We start from the raw sequence: 18,005 nt of genomic DNA on the forward strand, positions 1-18,005 counted from the left end.
CTAGTGTGGGGAGCTCCCAGCAACTGCGGGCGGCGCCGGTTCCTCCGCAGCGGCCGCGACGGCGGGGCGGGGTGGGGCGGGACGGGAGCAGCCTCGGAGGCGGGGATTGGCCTGGAGGTGTGGCAAGAGCGCGGGACAAGAGGCGAAGATTGGGTTGAGGAATGAGTGAGGTAAATCGGAGGCGGGGAAGGAACCAAAGGGACGATCGTAGGTGGGGATTGGACTGAAGGCTGGGCCAGGACGAAATCAGAAACAGGATTGGGAGAAAGGAGGGATCGGAGGCGGGGATTGGTCCGGGGTGGGTCCATAGGCGGAGCCAGAACGGGTGGGGCGGCAGCACGGGGCCAGGGATTGGGGCAGATCTAATCCTTAGCTGTGAAATGGGGGTGGGAGTGGGGAGTCCCCACTAACTGAGCCTCGGGCTGTGGGCGTGGTTTAATATAATAATAACTAACATTTATATGTCACTTTAGGTGTAAAAAACTTTTTATCATCATCTCGTTGGACACTCCCAACCTTCCTAAGTAGTTGGTAGAGCTGGCTGGTCTTAGAAGGAACCTGATCCACGGCTTATCAATGTCACCGTCCACCCAAGTTTTTCCTGATTCCAAAAAATTCTTTAATGGACGAAAATATGCTTTCAGATCATGATCAGAGGGTTTCTGCTGGAGGTCACCTCCTCAAAGCACATCCAAAAAAGGGAGAGTTCCTATCCTTCCTCCATCCCCCAATTCACAAGAACATCCAGGAAATAACCTGACAATTTTATTTACACTGATGTGTGGGTGTCTGGCTGGATAGTCTAGCTGCGTACTGGGAAGCGGGATTGCTAGAGGGAAGAAGGAAGGGGTGATTTTTGGAGTTCGCTGAGATCATGCCAGATGGTAAAGAGCTCTGGATTGGGAGCCACGACACCTGGTCCCCTACTAGAGTGACCTCGAGCAGAGATGCCTCGTGTAGAATAAAGGCCCTGGAATTTAAAACCCCTCCCAGATCTGAGATTGTTCACTTCTTGAGGGTAAAGACCCTGTTTGGGCAAGACACTTATCCTCTGCCTGTCTCAGTTTCTTCAATGGTAAAATGCAGATAGTAATACCACCTACCTCCCAGGGCTGTTGTGAGGATTCCATATTGGTGATTTATGGTCCTTGAAGTGCTCTATAAATGCTAGTTCTTATTTTGCCTGCTTGGGAGAACTATAAGGAGGAGCAGAGATTTAGCCCTCAGCTAACTTTGGAATTCACAATGGTATCAGAGAGGGAGATCCCAAACAAAGAATCAAGAACAATAGACTTTTTTTTTTTTTTTAAGTTTAATACCTATTTTGTACAAGACCTTCAGCTCCGGGCTAGAAATGCAAGAATATAAAAAAAGTCCCTAACAGAATTGACATGCTACTAGAGGTTCCACAATTTCCACTAGGAAAATTAGGGGATAATAAGTGAATTAGGAAAACAAGGAATAGGTTACTTGTCTGACCTATTACTTTGTAATAATGCCTTGTATGTAATGTCAGTCAGTGAATGAATAGAATGAATAATTTTGAGGACATTACATTTAAAAGGTTTTGCACAAGCAAAACCTATGCAACCAAAATTAGAAGAAAAACAAAGATGGGAAACCATTTTTACAACAAATGTTTCTAATTAAGAGGAAAAGAACGTTTTCAGCTTAAAGCCCAAGGAAGACTTCATAGAATAGCTGGCACCTGAGCAGGATCTTGAAGGGAAAAAAAGGGTTTAGTGGGCTTAGATTAAAGTTTTAAGGACCACAGGAGTGTTGGAGTCTTAAGAGTTGTGGTCATGGAAGGCTTCTAACAGAACTCAAGATGATTGAGACCTCAAAGGATTTGTATAGCCCGGGAGGAGGGCAAGGGAATAACAATAGAGGAAATGGGGCACATGGAAAATGTCTAAGTCTGATAAAATTAAAATACTTTTTATATTTCAAAGATTCAAGTAGATTGGTAACCTCACTGATGTGGAAATTCCCTCCAATGATGCAAATTGCAGCTCATCCTACACCTAAGTGCCTCTTGTATATGTCCTTTCCTCAGTTCAACAAGGGAACAATCACCACCAGTGATCCAAGGGCCTTTCTAGAGCTCTCCTAACAGCACAAAAATGAGGCATAAAAGCTGTAGGTCAGTTTTCCCTACCATTTTGGTCACATTTTTTTGCTGTTTCTACTTTGTAATAATGCCTTGTTTGTAATGTCAGTCAGTGAACAAGCATTTATTAAGTTAGGAGAATTAGGCCTAGTAGGGAAGGAAATAATCATTTATTAAATATTTATCATGTGTCAGGCGCTGTGCTAAGCACTTTACAAATGTTACTTCATTTGAATCTCACAACCACCTTGGTAGGTAGAGGCTATTATTTCTATTTTACAGATGAGGGTAAAGTGATTTGCTCGGGGTCAAACAGCTAATGTGAGGGCAGATTTGAATTTAGGGATTCCTGAATTCAGGTGTGGAACTCTATCCACTATACCACCTAAGCTGCAGGAAATGGGAGAAGGGGACAAACATTGGAATGGGGTGTTCCAGGGTGGGAAGACTCTGCAAGCCAGTGTAGCTAGATCACAGAATATGTAGAGGAGAATAAAGTGTAAAAAAATTGGAAGGATAGGAAGGGGCCAAATTATAAAAGTCTTAAAGGCCAAGTAAAAGATTTTATATGATTCTATCAATAATATCAGGTACAGTTAAATGGCGCAATGGATAGAATGCCAGGTTTGGAGTTAGAAAGGCTCAGTCCTCCTGGAGTTCAAATATGGCCTAAGATATTTAGTAGCTTACTAGTAAGTCTCTCTCTCTCTCTCTCTCTCTCTCTCTCTCTCTCTCTCTCTCTCTCTCTCTCTCTCTCTCTCTCTCTCTTTCTCTCTCTCACTCTCGTTCTTGCTCTCACTCTCTGTCTTCTTCCCTCCTTTCTTCCTTCCTACCTTCTACTGAGCAAGTCACTTAGTCTTCTTTGCCTCAATGAGCTAAAGAAGGAAATGACAAACCATTAGTTTATTTAAAATCCCTAAAGGGGATCATGAAGAATAAAATGATGGAAAACAACTGAACAATATCAATAATAGTCACTGAAACTCATTGAGCAGAAGAATGACATATCAGAATTTTGCTTTAGGAAAAAAAATCTTGTTAGCTGAGTGGAGGATGGATAAGCATGGAGAGGGACCCAAAATCTGGAGATCAGGTAGAAGACTATTAAGAGTATTCCAAGAAGGGGATGTGGAAAAATAGAGACACTGATACATGTTGGTGGAATTGTGAACACATCCAGCCATTCTGGAGAGCAATTTGGAACTGTGCTCAAAAAGTTATCAAGCTGTGCATCCAGCAGTGTAACTATTGGGCTTATACCCCAAAGAGATTCTAAAGAAGGGAAAGGGACCTGTATGTACCAAAATGTTTGTGGCAGCCCTCTTTGTAGTGGCTAGAAGCTGGAAAATGAATGGATGCCCAACAATTGGAGAATGGTTGGGTAAATTGTGGTATATGAATGTTATGGAATATTATTGTTCTGTAAGGAATGTCCAGCAGGATGAATACAGAGAGGACTGGCGAGACTTACATGAACAGATGCTAAGTGAAATGAGCAGAACCAGGAGATCATTATATACCTTAACAACGATACTGTATGAGGATGTATTCTGATGGAAGTGGATCTCTTTGATAAAGAGAAGATCTAACTCAGTTCCAGTTGATCAAGGATGGACAGAAGCAGCTACACCCAAAGAAAGAACACTGGGAAATGAATATAAACTGTTTGTGGTTTTGTTTTTCTTCCCAGGTTATTGTTACCTTCTAAATCCAATTCTCCCTGTGCAACAAGAGAACTGTTTGGTTCTGCACACATATGTTGTATCTAGGATATACTGTAACCTATTTAACATGTAAAGGACTGCTTGCCATCTAGGGGAGGGGGTGGAGGGAGGGAGGGGAAAAATCGGAACAGAAATGAGTGCAAGGGATAATGTTGTAAAAAAAATTACCCTGGCATGGATTCTGTCAATAAAAAGTTATTTTAAAAAAACAACAACAACAACAAAAAAGAGTATTCCAAGAGAGAGCTAAGGAAACCCTAACCAAGTCTGTAGCTTATGAGCAAAGAGAAGGAGACATTGGGAAGATAGAAATGACAGCATTTGGCACTGAATTAGATATGGGGAATGAGTGGGTATGAGGAATCAAGGATGAATTTCCACAGGGGTTCTAAGCCTGGATGATATGCAGAGAGGATATCCTTGTCAGTTAATAGGGACATTTGGAAGTGTTTGGGGCTAGCGATGATGTGCTCACACTGCAGCCTCCCCCCCACCCATCCAACTATGTCTCCATCACCCTTTGGGTGAGTTTCTATTTCAATCTTCAGAAACTGCAGTAATGTTCTATGACTAGCAGCTATATCATAACATGAGAAGAATGGTGACATTAAAAATATGGGCCTTTTTCCAGAGAGCAGCTTGGGCTTATTAAAGGAATTTCTCAAAGATAGTCAGTCTAGCCTGTTGTCCTCCAGTGGATTTCTGGACCCAACCTATTTAGTACTTTATATGTCTAAGACATCATACATGTATGATAGGTTGTCCATCCAACTGTATATCATAGTATAGCTTCTAGCTATTCTTTTAAAATGTTTTATTGACTCTCTCTCTCCCTCCCCTACTTCCTTCCTTCCTTGCAACAATTCTGTCATTTCCCAATGACCTTACTCTCACCCTCACCCAGTAGAAACCTCCATTGTAACCACTAAGAACAGTCATGCAAAATAAACTAATATATTGGCTATGTAGGCTGCATTCTACACTTGTTCACCACCTATCTCTCTGCTAAGGACAATGGACATTATTCACCCACATTTTTTAACCCAAACTATGTTGAATGATCACTGATCTCATTAGGAACCTTTGCAATAGTTAAAAATCAGCAACATCTGAAACACCTGACCATCTATAAAGAATTCCCTCTTCAATTTGGATTCTGGGATGGATAGCCTTTGTGACAGTTGCTAACCCCTTTGGCAAGTACACATCTCCTTATTTTATGCCTCATTTAATATTATGAATAAAGATCTTTGAACAAGCCTGTTAGGCCTAGCCCCAGCACATAGTAAATATTTAATAAGTATTTTACCTATTTATTGATAAATAGGCATTTTTAATAACAATATTTTGTTCACTATATCAATTTTTTATACTAATAAACGATAGACAATTTCATTTTATATCCTAAACATCTTTCAGCTAATTTTGTGATAATAAAGCAGTGCTCAGTACATCTACATGATACAGTGGAGAGAGTTCTGGGCCTAAAGTCAGAGTGACCTGAGTACAAATCTGGCCTCAGCCTAGCTGTCTGAGACTGGGCAAGTCACTTAACCCTCTTTGCCTTGATTTCCTCATATGTAAAATGAATTAGAGAAAAAAGGAACAAACCACTCAATATTCCTGCAAAGAAAACCCAAATGAGGTCATGAGGAATTGGACATGACTGAAATGACTCAAAGAGCAACAACACAGTAGACCAGTATAGCTGGAGCATAAAGTGTATGAAACAAAGTGATATATAATAAGATGGGAAATGGGTGATTATTGTTTTCTTTTTTTTTTTTTTTTTTTTGGTAGTGATAAGGTCTGATGTTTTTTCCCTCATTCTTGGTTTGTTTTTTGGTAGTGATAAAGTCTGATTTTTTTTTCTTCAATTGTATTTTCTCCTCCATTAGACACCTGGCTAATTGATGTCAGTGCTCTTGGAATCCTATTGCCTGTAGCATTGACCTCCTCTGATTATATTTGGTCTGGTCTAGCTGCTTTTCTTTTTTCTTTTTTTTTTTTTTTAAATAACAAGATTATTTTCAAAATATTTGTGAAGATAGTTTTCAACATTCATCCTTGCAAAATCTTGTGTTCCAAATTTTTCTGCCTATCTTCCCCCATCCCCTCCCTTAGACAGAAAGTAATCCAATATGTTAAACATGTGCAATTCTTCTATACATATTTTCATATTTATTATGCTGCACAAAAAAAAAATCAGATCAAAAAGGGAAAAAGTGAGAAAGAAAACAAAAAGAAAACAACATAAGAGATGAAAATAACTATGTTGTGATCTATATTCAACTCCTATAGTTCTCTCTCTGGATGTATGCAGATGGCTCTATCTATCACCAGTCCTTTGGAACTGGCCTGAATCACCTTATTGTTGAAAAGATTTGGCTCTTATCAATCAGAGTTGATCTTCTTGTTGCTGTGTACAATGTTCTCTTGGTTCTACTCAGTTTACTTAGCAACATTCATGTAAGTCTCTCCAGGTCTCTCTCAAATCATCCTGCTGATCATTTCTTTATAAAACAATATTTCACAACATTCATATACCATAATTTATTCAGCCATTCTTCCCCCAACTGATGGACATCCATTTGATTTCCAATTTCTTGTCACTACACAAAGGGCTTCTATAAACATTTTTGTACATGTAGATCCTGTTCCCTCCTTTAAGGTCTCTTTGGGATATAGGCCAGTAGCCACACTGCTAGATCAAAGGGTATGCATAATTTGATAGTCCTTGGGCATAGCTCCAAATTGTTTTTTCGGAATGATTAAATTAGTTTAGGGTTCCACCAACAATGTATTAATGTCCCAGTTTTCCCGCATACTCTCCAACATTTATCATTATCTTTTCCTGCTAGCCAATCTACGAAGTGTGTAGTGGTCGTCAGAGTTGTCTTAATTTGCATTTCTCTGATCAATAGTGATTTAGAGTATTTTTTAAAAATATGGTTAGAAATGGTTTTAATTTCTTCATCTGAAAATTGTTAATATCCTCTGACCATTTATCAATTGGAGTGTGGAGAATTTCTAGTTGCTTTTCTTATCTTTTTTTTTTTTTTTTAGTACCATTTCTACTTTATTAACACTTTCAGGACTGAGTCCAAATGTAGCAACTATCTTCTCTTAATGGTAAAAAGAATTTTTAAAAAATCCTTGTAGATCTTTTCCAGTGTATTCTCTTATTTTCAATTTCATCTTTATGATTTTGCTAATGCATGATTTTGCTAGACTTCTTTAATCTGATTCTTCTTTCCACTGCTTCCTTTAATGAACAATGTTATTCATTGTCTCCTACCATCTTTCTCTATAACATTTTATATTCCAGGTTAAGTAATACCCCTGACTAAAAGTCAACTACTAACTAAAACAATTTAGGATTTGTTTTGGTGGTCTCATTATGTTAACTGATTTACATTGGTTAAAAGTCTTTGTGAATGTATCATCTGTGTTAATGTCTTTTCTTACATCCATTTTTAATATTCCAGGGCTAATAGCTTATTTAAATGGGTCAATTTGGAGTTGTTTTGATGGCATACTGCACATTTGTTTTCATTTTTAGTCTTTTTTAAGCTTTAATTTAGATTTTTGTTCTAACAAGTTGCTGGTTTGACTATTCAAAGAACTGACTTCCATGTCAGACTATTTTCTATCTATTAAACTATAATCAATTTCATTTTTTGTGTGTCATTATTTGATATTTATCATGTCTAGAGTCTTATAAATCACTTTCTAGGTTTAAGGCTGCTTTGTAGTCTGCAAATCTTCCCCTTTCTCATTCCTTTCTTACAAACCATATTTTCCAACATGTATTTCATTATTCCTAATTATGACTACTTTTGCATTAAATTTGCCCAAAGTTTATATCAACTTATATCAAAGTATATGTTGATTTAATTTGGAGAATTTTATCGAGTTCTTCATAGAAATGGTAGTCATTTTGCAAATACTTATTGTGAGCATCCTTAAATGGTCAAATGTCCCATGAAATGATGTTTCTTATTGCCGTTGGATGCATAGTAAAATCAGCTTTGTCATTTCATTTAGTTGATTCTACTAAGTGAACTAATGAGTTATTGTTCCATTATCGCTGGCCATTTCTTAATTATAGTGCCTGCAATTTCATTTCTCTCCTACCTCATCTCGAACCACATCTTTGGGATGCTAGCCTTCTACAGATGAGTTTTTGTCTTTATTTTGCCCAAAGCTAAACCATTTGCCAAAATATAACTCACTCCTATTTCTTGCTCTTTTTAAAGTATTGTTTTCTCCCATTAGAACATAAGTTCCTTGAAGGTAAGAACTATCTTTCTTATATTTGTATATTTGTAGCCATTCGGGAATCCTCTTTGAGAATGAAGGACTAACAGTAACAATTCCTAGCTCTTGGTATCACAGAACTGTTACACCATGGAAATGCTTAACAAATAGTTTTTCATTTATTCATACTTCTTTCTATATCTTGGCTTTGTTTATAGAAAAACATGTCAAAATATATACAATTCAGTTTCTCCAGGAATTACCTTCTCTGCTGGTCCTTGAAGACGTATCTTACATTTAGAATACCAACTGTTAAGTCAGGGTCTGTGGATTGTCTGAAATCTTGGTTCTTAGCTTCCTTTGTTCTTTTCCTGCCATGTTTCTCCCATTCTTGCAGAAGCAGCTGGGAGCTGTACAGTTCAGAGGTATGTATTATATTTGATTTTGTTTCACAGGTTGCCATGGCCAGAGAATTCATCACCAAGTGGCTGGCCAATGGCAATGATCCTTTCCCTGCTGAACTGGGCTTGACACAGTCTGTTGTCAGGACTGTTCTCATACATGGCAGAATCTGCCAGAGCTTGCTCATTGGCATGGCCTTCAAATACATAGCATGTCTTCCAGGCTATGATGAGGCATCAGAACAGGACTTTGTGGGGGGCTTAATAATCATAATAGCAATCATAAGAGCAGCACTTTAGGGTTTACACAATTCTTTTCTTTCCTTACCCATGAGAGAGATAATACAAGTAGTAGTATTCTCATTTTGCATGTAGGAAAATTAAGGATTGGTGAAGTGATTTGCCTCAGATTACAAAGTTAAATAACAAAATCAGGATTCAAACTTGAGTCTCTTAATTTTATTTAATTCCAGAATTCTTTCTACCAAATCATATAGTGAGTAGACAAGAGCTCTGGAAATAATAGTATCTCTGCCAGAGAGCTGAAAGGAATACAGGGAGTTCCAAGTCTTAGTGCAGCCTAAAGCAGATTTAAAATAATAGGTATAAGTTATGTAGCTCCTGTTAGGTGCTAGCCATTGCACTAAGCACGTTACAGACATTCTCACTGTATCCTCACAATCCACTCTCACCAGTTAAAACTGTTAAAACAGTTTAAAACTGTTAAAGCTTAATACTACATTAAAACTTTTGGAATACCTCTTTAAGATCCTTAAAATAAAAGGCAACCTCATTTTGTAATTCCCAGAGATCATCCCTTAAATGTATATTAAACTGAATTGCTAATGGAATCCTTGGACATTTTTGTTTGTTTGTTTGGATTGGAGAGGTGTAGTCTCCCAGTAGATCATAGGATTTACATTTGGAAGAAACCTTAGGAATTATCAGGCCCCATTCTTCATTCTACAGATGAGAAAACTGAGGGCTCAGGAGGGAAAGGAAGTGACTTACATACGATCACAGATGTGATTTGAAGAGATCCCACAGGAGGGTTCCCAATGACTTTAAGGAGGAGAGAGGGAGAAAGGGAAAGAATAAAGACAGAGGAGAGGAAAGCAGGGAGAGGGAGGAAGAGAGGAAAGGAAGGAACTAGAATTCAGGAGCTCTGACTTCATGTCTTAGAGTAGGACCCAGTGTCAGACAAGGGCAGGATAAATTGTTTTTAGATTTGAACAGGAAGTTTACAAATGGGAAACCACAAAAGGGACTAGAGAACAGATGCAGCAGTTCTGGGATGGTTCCTACCTATATCAAACCTCCTCTCCAGCTCTCTGGACTCATGTTAGGCCTTGGCCTTGGTCCTGGTCGTGGCCCAATAGCTCTGTAAGTTCCAGGTAAGACAGAGTGAGCCCCCATGGCTGCCAGAGGCTTAGGAGTGAGTAGGCAGACAGTGAGTCAGGAGGCCCACAGCAAATTCTGAATGCTGGGAACTATTTTCGATCTGAAGCTGCCCAGAGGAAAAACAGCTCATCTGGGGACTCCCATTTTTAGAAGGAAGGGGCAGTGGGCCAGGCCCCAAACAGATGTGATTTGAAGAGATCCCACAGGAGGATTCCCAATGACTTTAAGGAGGAGAAGAGAGGGAGAAAGGGAAAGAATAAAGGAAGAAGGCAGAGAAGGAAAAAGAGTGGAAAAGATAGAGGGAGAAGGAAAGCAGGGAGAGGGAGGAAGAGAGGAAACGAAGGAAGGCTGGGGAAAAGAGGAGATGGAAGAGAAAGTGACAGAGAGCAAAGAAAAAAATGGAAGGAAGCAAATATCAAGAGATTTTTAAGCTGTGGGAAAACATGATTTTACTATTACAGAAAAAAAAGAAAACAAGAGAACATTAAAAAGGGTAAAAAGAAGAGAGAAACAGAAAGGCAGATTGATAGAGATGGCAAGATGAGGGAATGAAAGATGGCAGAGCCAGAGCCAGCCAGCCAAAGATAGACAGACATACAGAGATAGACAGAAACAGCAGAGAGGGATGGAGATGGAGACTGGGGGTAAGGGGGGGATGGTTGGAGAAGGAGGGGGAAGAAAGGAAAGGGAAGGGAAAGGGGAAGGGAAGGGAAGAAGAAAGGAAAGGGAAAAGTGAAGGGGAAGGAAGGGGAGGGGGAAGAGGAAGGGAAGGGAAGGGAAGGGGGAAAATGAAAGGGAAGGAGAAGGGGAAGGGGAGGAGGAGAGAAAAGGGGAAGGGGAGGAGAGGGAAGAGAAAGGAGGGAGAAGGGGAAGGGGGAGGAAGAAGAGGAAGGGGGAGCAAGAAGGAGAAAGGGGAGGAAGAAGAGGAAGGGAAGGGAAGAGGGAGGGGGAAGGGGAAGGTTAAAGGGAGGGAGAGAAGGAATGAAATAAAAGCTTTGAGACAGACCTACCTTTAGATTTTCTTTTGCTGAGCTCTTGTGAAACTCAGGAGTTTGGGGGATATGAAAGCTTTGGAAGCAGCACGGCATGATTTTAGGGGGCCAATTTAGTGCTTGTTAGCAGGATTCCCATGCTGACATCTTGTATAAATTGTCCTGGCTCCTTGGAAGCTGCCACTTACAATGAGCTTCTTTTGCTTCAAAACATTTTTTCAATAGAAAACTGGAGAAGGTTTTAAAGCAGACATTTTCAGAGTTTATGTCAGAAGGTAGGGTTGGGGTATACTAAGTGAGGATTGCTCAGAACTCTGGTAGGTATAGGAGTTTGGGAAATAATTTTTCCACAGACTTTCCTTCAATTATTTACCTTTCTCTTCTACTGATCACCATTTGTATCAGCCGTCTACCTCTCACCATTGCCAGGACCACATCCCAGAATTTTAGTTAGGATTTCAATGATCACCTGAGATTCCAGGCGTCCTCAAACTACAGCCCCCGGGCCAGATGTGGCAGCTGAGGACGATTATTCCCCTCACCCAGGGCTATGAAGTTTCTTTATTTAAAGGCCCACAAAACAAAGTTTTTGTTTTTACTATAGTCCGGCCCTCCAACAGTCTGAGGGACAGTGAACTGGCCCCCTATTTAAAAAGTTTGAGGACCCCTGAATTTTGGTCCAACCAATATCCAAAAAAGGAATCTCCATTATAGCATACTCAACAAGTAATCATCTAGTCTTGGTTTGAAAGTCTCCAAAGAAAGGGTATTCATTAATAATAAAAACTAGCAATTATAGAGCACTTCAGGATTTGCAAAGGGTTTTTATATATGCTATCTCATTTATTCTCACAGTAACACAATGAGGTAGGTACTGTTATTAACCCCATTTTATAAATGGGAAAACTGAGACCGAGAAATTTTGCCAGGGTCATATAGCTAGTATATTAGTTAGAATATTTTGGGATTTGAATTCAGGTTTTCTTGACTGTAAGCAATTAGGTGGTACAGTAGATAAGAGTGCTAGGTCTGGAATCAAGAAGACATGAATTCAAATCCAGCCTTAGACATTTACTAGCTGTGTGACCTTGAGCAAGTCACTTTATGTTTGTCTCAGTTTCCTCACCTGCAAAATGAGTGGGAGAAGGACTTGGCAAACCACTCCAACATTTTTTCTAAGTAAACCCTAAGTGGAAACCCCAAGAGTTGGATATGACTGAACAATTTCTTGGCTCCACCCAGCATTTGCTCTACCAAGCCAACTAGGCTCTTTTACCAGGTGGTCCATTCCACTTTTGGACAGCTCTAGTAATGTAGGACATTTCTCCTTATATTAAGCAGAATTTGCCTCTTTTCCAACTTCCTATAACTGCTTCTGATTCTGCTGTCTGGGGCCAGACTAAACAAGTCTAAGCTCTAGTCTGTATGAGAATCCTTCAGATCCTTGTGTCTTCTCCCTTTCAAGCTTCTCTTTACTGTGCTCAAAATCCTCAGTTTTTTCAATTGCTCTTCCTATTCCAGGAGCTCTCTGGATCCTTGCCATCTTTATTGATCTTAATTTTAATTTGTATCACTCAAAACTGAACCCCAATGTTCCAAATGGAGAATGGAGAATGATGACGTAGAAAGAATGCTGGATTTGCAAGCAGAGGACCTGAATCTCACTTATTCTCTTATTTTCTACCTGTGTGACTTTGGGTAAATTATCTAAGACTCAGTTTCCTCATCTATAAAATGAATGGGAGTTGAATTAGATTACCTGAAAAGCAAATTTTAAAAAATTATTATAGCTTTTTATTTACAAGTTATATGCATGGGTAATTTTTCAGCATTGACAATTGCCAAACCTTTTGTTCCAATTTTTCCCCTCCCCCCCAGATGGCAGGTTGACCAATACATGTAAAATATATTAAAATATAAGTTAAATACTATAAACACACACACACACACACACACACAATGTCCACAGAGTTATTTTGCTGTACAAAAAGAATGAGACTTTGAAATAATGTACAATTAACCTGTGAAGGAAATCAGAAATGCAGGTGGACAAAAATAGAGGGATTGGGAATTCTATGTAGTGGTTCATACTCATCTCCCAGAGTTCTTTCGCTGGGCATAGCTGGTTCCGTTCATTATTGCTCTATTGGAACTGATTTGGTTCATCTCATTGCTGGAGATGGCCATGTCCATCAGAATTGATCATCATATAGTATTGTTGTTGAAGTATATAATGATCTCCTGGTTCTGCTCATTTCACTTAGCATCAGTTCCCGTAAGTCTCTCCAGGCCTTTCTGAAATCATCCTGCTGGTCATTTCTTACCGAACAATAATATTCCATAACATTCATATACCATAACTTATTCAGCCATTCTCCAACTGATGGGCATCCACTCAGTTTCCAATTTCTGGCCACTACAAACAGGGCTGCCACAAACATTTTGTCACATACAGGTCCCTTTCCCTTCTTTAGTATCTCTTTGGGGTATAAGCCCAGTAGAAACACTGCTGGATCAAAGGGTATGCACAGTTTGATAACTTTTTGAGCATAGTTCCAAATTGCTCTCCAGAATGGCTGGATGTGTTCACAATTCCACCAGCAATGTATCAGTGTCCCAGTTTTCCCACATCCCCTCCAACATTCCGCATTATCTTTCCCTATCTTTCTAGCCAATCTGACAGATGTGTAGTGGTATATCAGAGTTGTTTTAATTTGCATTTCTCTGATTAATAATGATTTGGAGCATATTTTCATATGTCTAGAAATAGTTTCAATTTCTTCATCTAAGCATTGTCTGTTCATATCTTTTGACCATCTATCAATTGGAGAATGGCTTGATTTCTTATAAATTAGTCAATTCTCTATATATTTTGGGAATGAGGCCTTTATCAGAACTTTTGACTGTAAAAATGTTTTCCCAGTTTGTTGCTTCCCTTCTAATCTTGTCTGCATTAGTTTTGTTTGTACAAAAACTTTTCAATTTGATATAATCAGAATTTTCTATTTTGTGGTCAATAGTGATCTCTAGTTCTTCTTTGGTCATAAATTCCTTACTCTTCCACAGGTCTGAGAGGTAAACTATCCTATGTTCTTCTAATTTATAATCTCATTCTTTATGCCTAAGTCATGAACCCATTTTGATCTTATCTTGGCATACGGTGTTAAGTGTGGGTCAATGCCTAGTTTCTGCCATACTAGTTTCCAATTTTCCCAGCAGTTTTTGTCACACAGTGAGTTCTTATCCCAAAAGCTGGGGTCTTTGGGTTTGTCAAACACTAGAGTATTAAAATTATTGACTATTTTGTCCTTTGAAACTAACCTATTCCACTGATCAACTAGTCTATTCCTTAGCCAATACCAAATGGTTTTGGTAACTGCTGAAAAGCAAATATTTTTAACCAGAGTTTGTGAACTTAAAAAAAATTGATTACTCTCTCGATATTTGTTTTCTTTGTAATCCTATGCATTTTGCTCAAGGGTAGGCTGCAGTTTTGCCTTTATCAGGGTAAGAGTTAGGAGGATGTCACAAAGATGCTAATGGATTTAAAAGCATTATTATGAGAAAGGATCCATAGGCTTTGCCAGACTGCCCAGTGGGTCTATGACTCCAGAAAAGGTACAGAGCCCCTGATCTAAATCCACTTAAAGCTCTAAATTCAGGATTCTCAAATATTGTCCACCTAGGCCAGCAAAGCTATCACTTCCTTATTCCAGGAAAATAAGATTCTTCTGTAGCTCAAGAAGAGTATAATGGGAGAAAACAAGGGAAGTCCCTTCCTGATATGAACTCTGGCACTTTCTTTGGTCTCTTGCTAAAGAACATCCACAACTTAGCTCCAGGAAGTGCTCTAGTCTAGTAGATCAGGGGAACTCCTACTGATTACTCTCTTTGACATTAAATCCTTTTCTTTTCTTTTCTTTTTCTTTCTTTCCTTTTCCTTTCTTCCTTCCTTCCTTCCTTCCTTCCTTCCTTCCTTCCTTCCTTCCTTCCTTCCTTCCTTCCTTCCTTCCTTCCTTCCTTCCTTCTTTCTTTCTTTTTCTTTCTTTCTTTCTTTCTTTCCTTCTTTCTTTCCTTCTTTCTTTCCTTCTTTCTTTCTTCTTTCTTTCTTCTTTCTTTCTTTCTTTCCTTCTTTCTTCTTTCCTTCTTTCTTCTTTCCTTCTTTCTTTCTTTCTTTCTTTCTTTCTTTCTTTCTTTCTTTCTTTCTTTCTTTCTTTCTTTCTTTCTTTCTTTCTTTCTCTTTCTTTCTCTTTCTTTTTTTTTTTTTTGCTGAGGCAACTGGGGTTAAATGACTTGTCCAGGGCCACACAGCTAGGAAGTATTAAGTGTCTGAAGCCAAATTTGAACTCAGGTCCTCCTGACTTCAGGGCTGGCATTCTATCCACTGCACCATCCAACTGCTCCTAAATCCTCTTTTTTTGACTGCCAAGTTACACTGTTAACTTTGGTAATGCCTGTGATCTTTAAAAAATTCCAGGATCTTTTTCAAATGAGTTGATATCCAGCCAAGCTTCCCTCATCTTGAATTTGTGAAGTTGATTTTTTAAAATGCAAGTTTAAGACTTTACATTTATTCTTATTTGATTTTACCTTATTAGATTTAGCTTGATATTCTAACTTGTCAAGATCATTTTGAATCCTGTTATCTAGAATGTTAGAAATCACTCCTAGATTCATATCATCTGCAATTTTGATTAACATGCCAGCTGTTCTTTATCCAAGTCCTTGATAAACAAGTTAAATAGAATAGGGCTAAGCATAGATCCTTGAGGATTTCCACTGGAAAATTCCTGCTAAGTTGTTGTTGAGCAATTAATGACCACTCTTTGAGTATAGCCATCAAATTGGCCAAGTCCATCTAATTAGTCTGTTATCTAGTCTACATCTCCCTATCTTTCCCATAAAGTAGCATGAGGTAACTTTATCAAATGCTATTCTAAAAACTAGGTAAAGTATTTCTACAATATTCCATGATTTACACTTAGTAGCCTTGTCAAAAAAAAAAAAAGGTAATAAAGTTAATGTGACATCATTTGTTCTTGAAGAAGCCATGTTATGATATGTCATCTACAATTCCTATGAGCATGCTTTCTTTACCTCTGTCCAAGTTTTCGATAAATATAATTGATAGATCTCATCCCTAAAGGACCCTAAAAAATTCTGATTCAAAGTGCAAGAATTATTTATTTATTTAATTATAGCTTTTTGTTGACAAAAAATATGCATGGGTAATTTTTCAACATTGACCCTTGCAAAAACTTCTGTTTCAACTTTTCCCCTCCTTCCCTCCATTTTCTCCCCCAGATGGCAGGTAGTCCCATACATGTTAAATATGTTAAAGTATATATTAAATATAATATATGTATACACATATTTATACAGTTATCTTGCACAAGAAAAATTGGATTTAGAAAGAAGGTAAAAATAACCTGGGAAGAAAAAAAAATGCAAGCAAACAATAACAGAAAGAGTGTAAATGCTATGTGTGGTCCACACTCATTTTTTAATGTTCTTTAGCTGGGAGTAGCTGATTCTATTCATTACTGATCAATTGGAATTGATTTGGATCCTCTCATTGTTGAAGGTAGCCACTTCCATCAGAATTGATAAAATGCAAGAATTTTAATGATAATTTACTCATCTTAATTTGCTTATCCCTACCTAGTTCAAAAAGTGTAACTTTTGAAACAGATTTAGGTCTAAATATTCAGAGACTCACTATGTATTCAGGGGCATATGGAGTATTCAGGGAGGATTAGCACCTCTAAGATGTAAAGATTTACTGAGCCCTTTTCATGGTTGCTCACTCACCTTTGGTACCTGTCATTCAATTTTTACCTGGGGCTTCAAGAAGCTGTAGCAGCAGTCACACTCTGGTAAAACTATCTTGTCAGATGGACTAAATCAGGGCAAAAAGGGTAATTGATAGAGTTCAAACCTGTTGGTGAATAAGGAGGATGTCTACCCCAAGCACGTGAAGTATTCCTCCATCCAAATGGGATGAAAACATTGGGTGTTCTAAGTTTTATTGCCTTTTAGTGATGACTTTATTTAAATTGTTGTAGTTCTATATTTTGTTTTGTCTGCTTTTTTCACTCAGCATCATTTTATGCAGGTCTTCTGATGCTTCTTTGAATTCTTCATACATGTTATTTTTCTGCTGCAGTAATATTCTATTACATGCAGATACCATGATTTCTTTCACTTAGTGGATATTCATAAATCATCCCCTTTGAAATAAATTCTAGAATTTTTTTAGGAAATGAATCAAACTCACTAGACCAAGTTCCTTCCTTTTTCAAAAAAAATAGAGAAAATTTGCTGGCCTCCAGTCACGGAATCACAGCATTATAGAATTTTAAGTTAAGAAGGCATATCATGGGGCTGCTATTCCAATCCGTGTCTGAAGATGAATCCTTTCTCCAACATAACCAATGAAGGCTCATCTAGCCTTTGCTTAAAGGAGAGGGAACACTCCTTCTTTCCAAGATAAACTACACTAATAATCCAATCACAAAGGAAGATAAGTTTGGTGTGACAGACATGACCTATTTTTAATTAAGCCATGGTAAGTCTGTGATCACCACTTCCTTAAGCATCTGTCGAAATTTCCTATAGTTATCAATGAACTCTGGAGAGAGTTCATTTAGTGAAGCAAGGTGCTTGCTCTCTTAATTTCTTGTCCCCCATTTTAACTAAGTACTTCCAAGTCCTCTTTGGTAGGGAAAATTCAAATGAAACAAAGTAGTTCTACTTTCCTTTCATTGTCCATTCTCATTAGTTCTAGACATCTGGAGCAGCAAATGGAGAACTTTTTTGAGCTTCCTCTTGCTTCAAAGTTTTTTGTTTTTTTTTTTGGTTATCCCAAGCCAGTCTCAAACCATTCTGAGGTTTAAGGTTCCTGATGCTGTTCCTACAGTCATGCTAAGTTTTTGTATTCTACATCTTACACTTGTTTTTAAAAACAATCGGAACTGGTTAGAGGTTGGTCAGTCTCTTTAGGAAGCTTCTTTTTATTCTCGTCAAAATTGTTTCTGCTTTTGTTTTCTGTTTTGTTCTAGTCACCTTCTCCTTATTAAGCCAACTTCTGTATTTCTTATTTTTTCTCTGAACTCTT

The 18,005-nt window shown here is 38.3% G+C and overlaps 1 long non-coding RNA gene across 1 annotated transcript; it reads left to right on the plus strand.

Moving 5' to 3' along the window:
- The first annotated feature begins 76 nt into the window (after positions 1–76).
- On the plus strand, positions 77–987 carry LOC127554553 (uncharacterized). Its single transcript, XR_007952008.1, has 2 exons — positions 77–170; positions 474–987. It is a non-coding gene; the product is annotated as an uncharacterized LOC127554553 (long non-coding RNA).
- The last annotated feature ends 17,018 nt before the right edge of the window (positions 988–18,005 follow it).

Source organism: Antechinus flavipes, chromosome 1 (genome assembly GCF_016432865.1).
Source record: "Antechinus flavipes isolate AdamAnt ecotype Samford, QLD, Australia chromosome 1, AdamAnt_v2, whole genome shotgun sequence".
NCBI classification, from domain to species: domain Eukaryota; kingdom Metazoa; phylum Chordata; class Mammalia; order Dasyuromorphia; family Dasyuridae; genus Antechinus; species Antechinus flavipes.